This window comes from Triturus cristatus, chromosome 4_1 (assembly GCF_964204655.1).
Source record: "Triturus cristatus chromosome 4_1, aTriCri1.1, whole genome shotgun sequence".
Taxonomy (NCBI): Eukaryota; Metazoa; Chordata; class Amphibia; order Caudata; family Salamandridae; genus Triturus; species Triturus cristatus.
Window position 1 is genome coordinate 992,927,094 of NC_140585.1, and position 12,374 is coordinate 992,939,467.

A 12,374-nucleotide genomic window follows, 5' to 3' on the forward strand; every position below is an offset into this window, starting at 1 on the left:
TTTCCTAAAAAGGTATATGTTTTAACCACCTCCAATTTCTGACCACCGACTGACCAGCCAAAATTCTCAGATTTAGATTTTTTTCTCCCTGTAATGCACATAATTTTACTTTTTGTGGCATTTATCCTCATGAAGTGGGTCTCTGCAAAATGATGTAAAGCCTGCAGACGATTAGCTAAACCTTTAGGAGTTAAATCTAGGATAAGAATATCGTCTGCATATAAAAGGCAAGAGATAGAAGAGCCCCCCACTACCGGGGCTATGCCAACACAAGATGCAAGTGAAGCTGGAAGCTCAGCAATATACAGGGAGAACAGTAATGGTGCCAGAAGACAGCCCTGTTTTAATCCATTAATAGATGGTATAGCCCGTGATAAGCCCCTTTCTCCACCGTGTAGCACTCGACACCAAGTGTCTGTATGTAAGGATCGAACTAGGTCTAATAGAAGTGTGGGCATACCCAAAACTGCTAACTTTCTCCACAGCAAAAGACGATCTACTTTGTCGAATGCTGTGGAGAAATCAATAAAAGCCGCATACACTCCTCCTCCCCGAACTCTTACGTATTTATCCAAAATAACCTGCAGGGCTGTAAGGTTATCCAAAGTACCATGCCCCTTACGGAAACCAGTTTGTTCGAGGGGTAATATCTGATTCACCTCAACCCAGTCAGTAATTAGTGATAGGAGACATTTGGAGAAAACTTTTCCGATAGCATCAAGAAGGGCTATTTGGCGATAGTTCATTGGTTTATCCCTATCGCCTTTCTTGAATAAAGGAACCAAAATGCTCCCTTTCCAAGAAGAAGGCACCATTCTACTACGGAAACACGCTCTAAATAAAGGAAAAAGTATCTTGCTCCATGAAACAGGGTCTAACTTCAATATCGAGATGGGAAGTTCGTCAGGCCCCATTGCTCCAGAGGAACGCATATCTTTAATAGCCATTTCAATGGTTTTCTCTGAAGGTGCTTCAATGGAAAACTCAACGTCTCGAATGGCTCTAAATGGCAGCTCACTTCCCAACACTGCGCCGTTCCCAGCATATAGATTGGAAATGAAGGAGATCCATGACGATTCAGCAATAGGAATAGGGAGAGGACTAACTCTGACTCCACAACCCTCACCAATAAGGGACCAAAATTGTCTGACTTTGCCATGAGCGACAGCCTCCCGTAAACTTATCCAAAGAAAGTCCTCTTTTTCTTTTTTAAGTTTCTTCCTAATTCTGCTTCTCCTTCTTTTTAACAGATATATTTTGTTTTTTATTTCAATGGAGCTGCACAGGAATTGCTCCCGCACTAATCTATTTATTTCCGTATTTAAAGGGATAATTGAACTAGGAACATGGATCCTTTTTACTGAAGAGGTGGATCTTTTAGCAGCACGAATAACCTTCTTCATAAAATTCTCAAAATAAATCAATTCAAAACCCTGCCAGTCAGTCATTCAATTCTAAAACAGTTTCGCCTAAAATACACTCCAGGCCCTTCTTAGCTTTAAAATTACAAAAACATCTTCCAGAGTCCTTATGAAAATTAACTATATCACTATTCAGGGACCATGAATCGGAATTTGGAAAAAATAGAGAAAAGTTTATAGTAATCACATTATGGTCACTAAAAGATGTCGGTGAAACCACCAAATCTTTCACTAAAGAAAAAATATCATAGTCAGTGATTACATAGTCAAGAATTGACTGGCTTTGAGAGGTTCTATGAGTGTATTTTGCAGGGACATCAGAAGGGAGTCTACCGTTCACTATTAGCCCCTCAGCTGCAGAAAGTTCTTCCAGCAACAATTTCCCTCTCTTATTAGTTTTAATATTATGGGGGAAGAGAATCTGCGGAATATAACATGCTTCTTCTTTGCATTTGTTGCTAAATAACTCTAAACTAGAGTTAGAAACTTTACAATTAAAGTCGCCTACTAACAACACATGGGGAGGCGGTTCTACCTCTTTAATCTGTTTGATATATAAAAAAACTTGCTTCAATAAAGGATTAAAACATTCATCCGGGGGAATATATACATTTATTATTACCAAAGAATTGTTGTTTCCCCTACTAATAGAAGGGCGAAGGGTCACCGCCTGGAAAAGGTTACTTGGGTCGACATAATGGGTAAAATTCCATTTTAATCTATTCGACAAGAGGCACGCAATTCCCCCTTTTGCGTGCCCTTTCTTAGAAGGCGAGGCCATTGCCTCAAGAACAAAATAATCTCTCCCTCCGCACAAACTGCTGACACACCAAGTCTCTTGGATGCAAATAATGCTAGCTTTCAAAGAAAATAAGTAACCGTCTCCATCTTTTTACATCTGCACAGAAGTCTGCCTCTGCTCTACGAATATTGCATGTTTGACATTGCATGGCATCTGTGGATATATACATCCCTAAATACTTAAAGCCTTTAGAAGACATTTGCAATTACCTGGTGAGGTCATATGTCTCATGGGGCCCGCCCACCTGATATAGGACTGATTTGTTCCAGTTGGTCTTAAAGCCTGCATGTTCTCCATATTTTTCTAGTGTGCGGAAAAGGGTGGCTATCATAGATGAGGGGTCAGTGATGTATAAAAGAACATCATCTGCGTATAGTGATATACGTTCTTCAATCCTATGCGCTGTGAATCCCTGTATCGCCAGGTTTGATCTTATGAGGCATGCCAGGGGTTCCACAGTCAATGCAAAAAGCATCAGTGATAATGGGCATTCTTGTCTAATCCCCCTTTCTATTTCAAACTCAGACATCGTCCCATTAACCCACACCCTAGCCATCGGTGCCCTATAAAGTAACTTGACCCATGAAATGAAGTTAGGGCCGAACCCCATTTCCTGCAGTGTCTGCCACATGAAAGGCCAGTGGACCGCATCAAATGCTTTCTCTGCATCCAATGACAGCAGCAAGTGTGCCTCTGGCCTGTCTTGGACCTCATATATTCAATGTGCTAATCTCTGTAAGTTAAACCTCGTCACCCTACCTGGGATGAATCCTGATTGATCTTCGTGTATGAGGGAGGTAATCACTGCGGCCAACCTAGTTGCCGGAGTGGATGCCAAAACTTCACCTCCACATTTAGGAGAGTAAGCACCACAGTCTGTAGCCGGTCTCCCAGGTTTATGAATTACGACTACCATCGTCTTTCACAAATCAGGGGGCAGGGTACCTTTGTCTTGGGCTGCCAGGAACATCTCAAGAAGGTGTGGGCCCAGGAGTGCAGAATTCGCCTTAAAAAACTCTGCAGGCAGCCCATTGAGTCCTAGGGTCTGCCCTGACCTTTGTTTATAAATGGCCCCTGTGACCTCTTCTAACGTTAGCTCCCCTTCTAAATCCTCCCATTGTTCAGGGGACATGGCTGGTAGGACTACCCCCTCAAGGTATTCTTGGATCTGAGCCTCTGCCATCTGCTGCCTGGCTTTCTAAAGACGTTAGCTATGTCCCCTGCGGAGGTGAGGTTGTGCCCCTCCCACTGGATGGTGTGACTCCATCTGGCATCAGTCTCCTTTTTCCCCAACCATGCTAACAGCCTCCCTGCCCTATCTCCTGTTTTGTAAAGGCGATGTCTTGATTGAAGCCAGCTACATCAACTTATCTTTCTGATGTGCCAGTGCTTGGTATTCTGCCCGCGTTACGCCTATCTGGTGACTTATGGATTGGGTGGGTTCTTCCCCCATCTCAAGTTCCAATTGCCGAAGTGTATTTGCCAACTTCTCTATATCTTACCTTTCTTTCTTGTTTTTATGTGCGATCGTGTTTTGTGCCCTATTCCTTAGCACCGGTTTGAGTGCTTCCCACAAAACCGCCGCTGAAGATACTGATCCTTTATTTTCTGAAAAATGCAGCTCCGATTCGACCCTCAATTCTTTTGCTATTTGCTGGTCTCAGAGCTCCCAGGCGTTCAGTCTCCACCCTCGTGTTCACTGCAGGCTCTTCGGGCCACCGTTAACCACAAAGGTGAGTGATTCGAGAGTCCTCTCACTAAATAATCTATATCTGTCACCGTAGATAATTCACCTGCCGGAGCAAAAAGATAATCCAGTCTAGAAAACACCAGATGGGTGCCCGAAAAATAGGAATATGCCCGGTCTAATGGGTGATGTCTACCCCAAATATCCTGCAGGTCCAGGGTATGAGCAAATTCGGCCAACATCGTGGTCCAAACCCCTCTGGCGGACCCCCTCGAACTGTCCATGCCAGGGTCTAGCTCATCATTAAAGTCTCCCCCCATTATATGCAATGGAAGGTCCGTGGACAGCCGGATTTCCGTCACCTTCTCCAGTGTCTGCCATTGCAATCATGGGGGGTGGGCGGCACAGAGGCTAACCAATGTGACGTCCCTGTGGCTCCAGAGTCCCTGTATCGCAGCATATGAACCAGTAGGGTCAGTCCATATATTGGAGATGTGGAATGGCGCAGTTTTCCTTATGAAGATTGCCACTCCCCTAGACCCTGAAGTAAACCCGCATGGGCTAATGTGGTGTACATGCCCCTCCCCCAAGAACGTACGATAGACCTGGCATCCTTGACGTGGTTTCCCCTGACCTTTTGCCTTTTGACCTCCTGTGTTGCTTGTAGGAAAGTAGGATCCGCTTACATGGTTACTCCCACTTTTTGCCTGGTGTCCTGTGTGTTTTGACTGTAGTCTGCTGGGATCCTGCTAATCAGGAGCTGGGATCCTGCTAATTAGGAGCCGAGCAACTGTGCTGTCTCCCTTTATTTGGCTCTGGTAAGTAGTTTGGTATGTCCACAAATAGCCACTGGTGTACCCTAAGTCCCTACTATACGGCACTTAAGCACCCAGTGGTCTCCCATGGGCTGCAGCATGTATTGTGCCCTCATGGGAGTTCACTTAAACTCTGACTACATGCCTGCCATTTGCAGCCTGTGTGAGTTATATCTGAGGTCACTGCACCAAAAAGCTACAAGTCACCCCTATGGTAGGCTCTTCAGTCCTGAGGGCAGGGTGCTTGGTTACAAGTGTGAGAGTGCCCCTGCATGAGCAGGACACTCCTAAAAACCTCGGAGTCAATTCTCTAGTCTTTGGTGTGTGGCCAGCCATTTTAATATATATAGTGGACATCAGTCATTACGAGATATCTAACTCTATAACGGCTGCACTGAACCTGGGCATGTTTGTTATCAAACATGTTGGAATCATACCCCAACATGGAGTCCGATCCTAGATGTATGATATCATGTACTGGGAGGGCTCTTTCAGGGACCCCCTTGTGCTCCCGGTAACAGCCTTTCAGGGTCTGCCAGCAAACTAGTGCTGCTGCCGACCACAGACACAATTGTGCCCACCTGCGGCTGAGCTGGGCTCAAACAGGGGAAGGTAGAACAATAGGTTTCCTGCCACAGGGAGGTGTGACCACCTCCCAGACAGGATTTAGTGTATTGGGCTGGGGTGGGGGAACCTTGCAGCGCCACCAGACTACTTTGAGAGCTTTCTATGATTTTCAAAGACCACTAAAATCACCATAAGCGTTGCCTATATTAGTGCAAGGTACATCACTCTTTAGAGTATACATCATAGAGTAAGCCAGCCTCCTACATTGGTGACTTTTTGTTGGCTTTAGGATTCTGCACCCTTTGCCACTGCTAACCAGTGTTAAAGTGCATGTGCTCTATACTCTAAAGATGGTAACACTGGCTTATCCACAATTGTCATGTTTAGTTCAATTATAAGTCCCAAGTAAAGTGCACTATATTTTGCCCATGGCCTGCAATATAAATGCTGCTAGCGGGCCTGCAGTACTGATTGTGCCACCCATTTCAGTAGCCCTATCCTATCCTCTGTCGTGATGACTCTTTTCTGATTCATTTGGCGTTGTGGGTCGAAACGTCTACAATTTTAAACTGTGGACTGTTATTTTAATTTGATTGTGGATTGTGACACTCGTAACACGAATGTCGGAAATAACATCATACTATCCCTGTCAGTCACATGTATATAGTATTGTACATAGCAACAGCACACTATTTACTGTATCACTTTTCACTGCACCGTGAATAGGAGCACCTTAGCTTGGTATTTGATATTTTGAAATAATAATCTGTTAAAATGAAAATAAATACATTAAATGCATAGAACCTTACTTGTAAGAAGGGTTCCTGAAGAAGCGATTGTCATGGAAGTCAAGGGCTACACTTACCCCATAGGGACGAGGAACCTGATGTACAACCCTCAGTATTTGAGATTCGCAATCTACATTTTTTGCTAATCACAGATTGCAGTCGCACACACTAATGTACAACAGTGTCTGAGACACTGTTTGCGATTCTCAAATGGGTCACAAAGGACCTGCCTCAATATTTATGAGGCAGGTCGTATTTTGCAACCCATTGGGAATTGTCTGCACTCACAAGGATGGTGGCCTACTGGGGTCAGCAGACCACCATATCTGTGTCTGCTTTTTCAATAAAGCAGTTTTTGTTCTTGAAATGCAGCCCGTTTTCCCTAAAGGAAAATGGACTGCATTTAAAAATTAAAAATGGAATGTTTCAGGTTCATTTGTTAGCCGCAGGCAGTGATCCGTGGGACACCTACCTGCTCTTAAAAAAAAAAAAGAAAATTGCTGCCAATCACAAAGGGGAAGGGGTCCACTAGGGCCCACGTCAGTTTGCGACTGGCTTACCACCAATTTGAAATCCCCCTGTGACTGGCTATCTGAAAGAAACACGTTAGTTAGATTCCTTACCTTAGAATATCCCCAGGCGTCAGGCTGGATCCGGAAAGATTTTTTCATCAGCAATACCCTTGCGCGTCGTTAGGCGTCGTCTGCATTTTGATCGCCGGGATGACGTCGTCGGAGTACTTAGACGCCACCCTCGCGCACTGCCGTCAGTTCTTCTTTTTTCCGCGCCAGTAAGCTCAGATCCGGGAGGAGCATACCCTTAGTCACTTTTTGAGTAACATTTTGGACATTTTTTGTCTCCATTTTTCAAGTGAACTAAGACTCCTGGTGCCGGTAGGTTCAAGCCGTGCGACGCCTGTCACTGACTGATGTCGGTTACCGACCCCCACCATCAGTGTCTCTACTGCCTTGGGGCTGACCATGATGACCAGTCGTGCCCCGCAAGCTCCTCGAGATCCGGCAGTCGGCTCCGCGCCGCTCGAGGTCCCGGTCGAGGAGGAGGTCGAGGGACCGGTCGCGGAGCCGAAGTCATCACCGCTCGTCGGGTTCAAAGTCCTCGCATTCAGGTAAGTCGAGGCACAGTAAGAAGAAGTCGAAGAAGCGACATCGCTCTTCTGACTCACCTCGCCGGTCGCGTGACTCGGCCGAGGGTTCGGGTGGCACCACCCGCGCTGCTCCGCTGGAGTCGCATTTGTCCCCATACCCTCCGGTCCCTGGGCCTCACGCGACTCCGAGCGAGATCCGGGACTTCCTCGTGGCCATGAGTCTCGCTCCGCCGTCGAGCCTCCGGACCGTGCAGGTCCGACTGGGGGACCTTGCGAGCCAGCAGCTCCGGCGGCGGCGACTTTGGTCCCGACGCCGCAGGTCCCCGTGGGATCCAGGCCTGGATCCCGGTTGACACCGGGTGACCTTACGACCCCTCTGCCGGCGCCGACCCCTTTGGTGCCGCCACCGGCACCATCTCCGGACGACGCTGGGTCAGGCGCCAATGGATGAGCATTTCATCTACAACCCGGCTCTGTCCTTTCTGCCTGTTTACCAGGAGACGGATGAAGGGGAGGACTGGGAGGGGTCTGAGGACCCTCTGGCACAGCAGAGCCAGTTAAGTCAGAACTGGGCAGGCGAGCTAGGGGATGCCAGTGGTCTCGATAGTTCGCCTGACGCTAGCTTCATCTCTCCTCCTTCCGTGGCTACGGAGGAGGGTGCAACTTATTCTGTGGTGCTGCGCAGGGCGCAACTTATTCTGTGGTGCTGCGCAGGGCTGCCGAGGCCCTACACCTGGCGCTCCCTGCAGCGGCCGTGAGGACTAACCTCCTCACTGAGGTGCTTCAACTGCCAGTAAGCTCTTCAGGACCTCTACTGCAGTTCAATGAGGCCCTCACCGACGTTCTGATGGGCACTTGGTCCAAGCCCTCCACAGTCACTCCTGTGGATCGGAACGTGGCCCGGCGCCACCGCCCTGCTCCGGGCGACCCCAGCTTTCTGTCGATACATCCTACCCCCTGAGAGTCTGGTTACCCAGGCCTCTACATCCCAGACCGCCTTCCCGTCCGCTCCTCCGGATCGGGAATCCAAAAGGTTGGAGCAGTTCGGAAAGAAGCTGTTCTCCTCCCTCAGTTTAGGGTTGCGTCCATTAATACCGCGTGCCTTTTGGACCATTACACCCACTCCTTGTGGGATACGGTGGCGGACGTGCTGCCCCAGTGTCTGGAGGAGGCCAGGACACGGCTCGCCCTGGCTCTTGCTGAGAGGCGGGATGCAGCTCAATGCTCCATTCGATGTGGACTTGACACCACGGACTCGCTGGGTAGGGTGATTACGACGACTGTGGCGATACGTCGTCACGCCTGGCTGAGGTCCACGAACTTTTCAGGGGATGTCCAGAGCACTCTCATGGACATGCCCTTCGATGGCCGTCATCTTTTCGGCGACAAGGCGGATAGTGCGCTGGAGCGCTTTAAGGACTCCAGGGCTACGGCCAAGTCCTTGGACCTCTCGGCCCGCGCCCGCAAACTTCTGCTTTTCGCCCATTTCGTGGCCAAGGGAGGGGCGACCCACACGTCCGTTCAGCCACAGGTCACAGACCCAGCCTCAACGTGGTTGCGGACGTGGATTCCACCGTGGCGGAGCAGGGGGACAAAGAGCCGGTCAATCCACATCTGCCCCCGCAACATCTGCCTCAAAGCCTTCCTAGTTCGAGCTGTCAGGCCCATTCCACGCCAGTGGGAGGCAGAGTTCGCCATCACCTGCTCCACTGGCGTACCATCACATCGGACAGGTGGGTGCTTCAAATCGTCCGAAGGGGCTACTCCCTCCCCTTCGAGGCGACCCCTCCAGCCATGCCACCGCAGTACCACCGCATGTCGGGGGATCACTTGCAACTTCTGCAGGAGGAAATTATGGCCCTCTTGGCCAAGGGGGCCATCGAGCGCGTTCCTGGCCCGGAAGTAGGACGGGGTGGTTACTCCTACTATTTTGTGGTTCCCAAGAAGTACAAAGGGGGCCTATGCCCTATCTTGGACCTCAGAAGCGTCAACGCCTTCCCCCGGAAGGAGAAGTTCAAGATGCTGACTTTAGCTCAGGTTCTAGCTGCCCTAGACCCTGGAGACTGGATGGTGGCGTTGAACTTGCAGAATGCTTATTTCCATATCCCCGTCCTGCCGGCCCACCGGCGTTACCTGCGGTTCACGGTAGGCCACGAGCACTTTGTTTACCGTGCTCCCCTTCGGCCTCACCAGTGCCCCTCGGGTGTTCACGAACGTGATGGCGGTGGTCGCAGCTCATCTGTGCAGATTAGGGGTTACAGTCTTCCCCTATCTCGATGACTGGTTGTTGAAGGGGGCTCGCCCCGAACAGTCGTCTCCCACCTCCAGACTACGGCTGACCTCCTGCATTTGCTGGGGTTCTCCATCAACGTGCCGAAGTCACATCTGAGTCCCTCTCAGAAGCTCCTCTTCATCGGAGCGGTTCTGGACTCGGCGCAGTTTCGGGTCTATCCTACCGAACAGCGGGTTCGGGATATTCAGGCTCTGATTCCGATCTTTCAGCCTTTATCCCGAGTTTCGGTCAGGTTGACTCTACGGCTGCTGGGTCTGATGGCCTCCTGCATCCTGCTGGTACATCACGCGAGGTAGCGGATGCGGGCTCTGCAGTGGGATCTGAAGTTCCAGTGGGCTCAACATCGGGGCAACCTGTCCGACCACGTCCTGATCTCGGAGGGCACTGCAAGACAGTTGCGGTGGTGGCTCACGGACCGCGTTTGGGTCTGCGGCAGATCCCTCTCCCTACCCCAACCGGAGCACGTAGTGGTGACTGATGCGTCCCTCCAGGGATGGGGAGGCCACATGGGAGAGGCGGAGATCAGAGGCCTCTGGTCTCCGGCGGAGTCCCGGCTCCATATCAACCTACTGGAGCTGCGGCCGATCCGGTTGCACTGAAGGCATTCCTTCCCTCTGTCCGGGAAAGTGTAGTGCAGGTGTTCACGGACAACACCACCGCCATGTGATATTGCAACAAACAGGGCGGGCTGGGGTCGTGGACCCTTTGTCAGGAGGCTCTGCGCATCTGGACTTGGCTGGAACATCAGGGCATCACCCTGGTGGTTCAACACCTGGCAGGCTCTCTGAACGCCAGGGCGGACGAACTCAGCCGCTGGTGCATGATGGATCACGAATGGCGTCTGAACTCAGAAATGGCACAAGACCTCTTTCGGCATTGGGGAGAGCCTTGGTTAGATCTACTTGCCACCAAAGAGAACGCGCAATGTCATCAGTTCTGCGCGTTGGAGTTTCAAAGGCGGCACTCGCTCAGAGACGCTTTTTGACGCGAGTGGAGTTGCAGTCTGTTATACGCCTTTCCGCCTATACCACTTCTGCCCAGAGTGCTGAAGAAGATCAGGCGTGACCGGGCCCAAGTCATCCTTGTGGCTCCGAGTTGGGCACGAAGATACTGGTATCCCGAGCTACTCAGTCTGTCAATTGATCCCCCGATTCAACTGCCTCTTCAGGAGCACCTTCTGTCGCAGCAGCAGGGGACGGTCCTCCACCTGAACTTGTCCAGCCTCCACCTCCATGCGTGGAGATTGAGCAGCGGCAGTTGATGCCTTTTGACTTGCCTCCTGATGTCTGTGATGTCATTCTGGCAGCCAGGCGTCCCTCCACTAAAACGGTATACGCCTGCAGGTGGAACAAATTTGTGGCATGGTGCACAGCAAAGGCTGTGGATCCCCTTTCCGCCCCTCTTTCTGAGGTTCTCCGCTTATTTCCTTCCCTGGCCTAGGAGGGCTGTGCTCTGGGCACCATCAAAGATTATCTTTCAGCTGTTTCTGCCTTCTTACGGCTTCCTGATCAGACTTCTCTTTTCAAGTCCCCTGTTGTTAATAGATACTTAAAAGGCATTACTCACATGTTTCCTCCTGTCCCCTTTGTAATGCTCAGTGGGACTTGAGTCTGGTGTTAACCTATCTGATGTGCGCTCCTTTTGAGCTACTTCATAACTGTCCTCTTCGTCTTCTGACTCTCAAGACTGCTTTCCTGGTTGCCATCACCTCTCGCAGAAGAGTGAGTGAGCTTCAGGCTCTTTCTTCTAAACCTCCTTTCCTCTCTGTCCATCCGGACAAGGTTGTTCTAAGGACTCGTCCTTCTTTTCTTCCTAAGGTGGTTACTGCCTTTCAGATCGGCCAGTCAGTTACCTTGCCCACCTTCTTTCCGCCTCCGCATCCCTCGAAAGAGGATGAGAGGCTCCACCGCCTGGACCCAAAAAGTGCGCTCTCCTTCTATCTGGACCGCACCAAACAGTTCCGGGTGGACGACCAACTCTTTGTTGGCTACATGGGCGCTAAGAAGGGGCGGGCAGTGCACAAGCGGACCATCTCTCGTGGGTCGTTTTGTGCATTAAGGCCTGTTATTCCGTGGCTAAGAAGGATCCCTCTGTGGGGCTGAGTGCCCATTCCACTCGGGCTACAGCGGCAAGTACTGCCTTGGGACGAGGAGTCCCTCTTCAGGACATTTGTCAGGCAGCAACGTGGGCCTCGCTGCACACGTTTGCCAAACATTACTGCCTGGACAGCCAAGTCCAGGGAGACTGCTTCTTTGGCCATTCCGTTCTCCAGAACTTCCTGGTGTGATCTTGGTTCGCAGACCTACCACCGGGGTTGGTATTGCTGGGGTATCTATTCTAAGGTAAGGAATCTAACTAACGTGTTTCTTTCAGATGAACAAGTTACTTACCTTCGGTAACGATATATCTGTAAGAAACATTAGTTAGTTAGATTCCTTACTGCCCCACCCAATCTCCCCGTTCTGCAGAACGATATCTAGGGTTAAGGTAATCCCTTTCAGGACCCTAGTTTCATGGCACCAGTGTCGGTTTCTTGTATGGCTCTGCGATCCTGGCGCGGAAAGCTATGTACAGAACTGACGTCATCACGCGAGGGCGGCGTCTAAGTACTCCGACGTCATCTAAGTACTCCGACGTCATCCCGGCGATCACTATGCCGACGACACACACGGAGCCGCAGACGGCGACGCGCAAGGGTATTGCTGACAGAAAAAATCTTTCCGGATCCAGCCTGACGCCTGTGGTTATTCTAAGGTAAAGAATCTAACTAACTAATGTTTCTTACAGATATATCGTTACTGAAGGTAAGTAACTTGTTCGTTAGGAAGAAACGTCCTTGGCATGCCCCTTCCTAATATTGCCTCGCAAAATAGGTTTGGTACACATTACATCCCTT

The 12,374-nt window shown here is 50.1% G+C and overlaps 1 protein-coding gene across 4 annotated transcripts in view; it reads left to right on the top strand.

The window, feature by feature from the left end:
• CEP290 (centrosomal protein 290) overlaps window positions 1–12,374 on the top strand; it is a 1,516,454-nt gene that overhangs the window by 250,499 nt on the left and 1,253,581 nt on the right. The gene's annotated exons all lie outside the window — the stretch shown is intronic.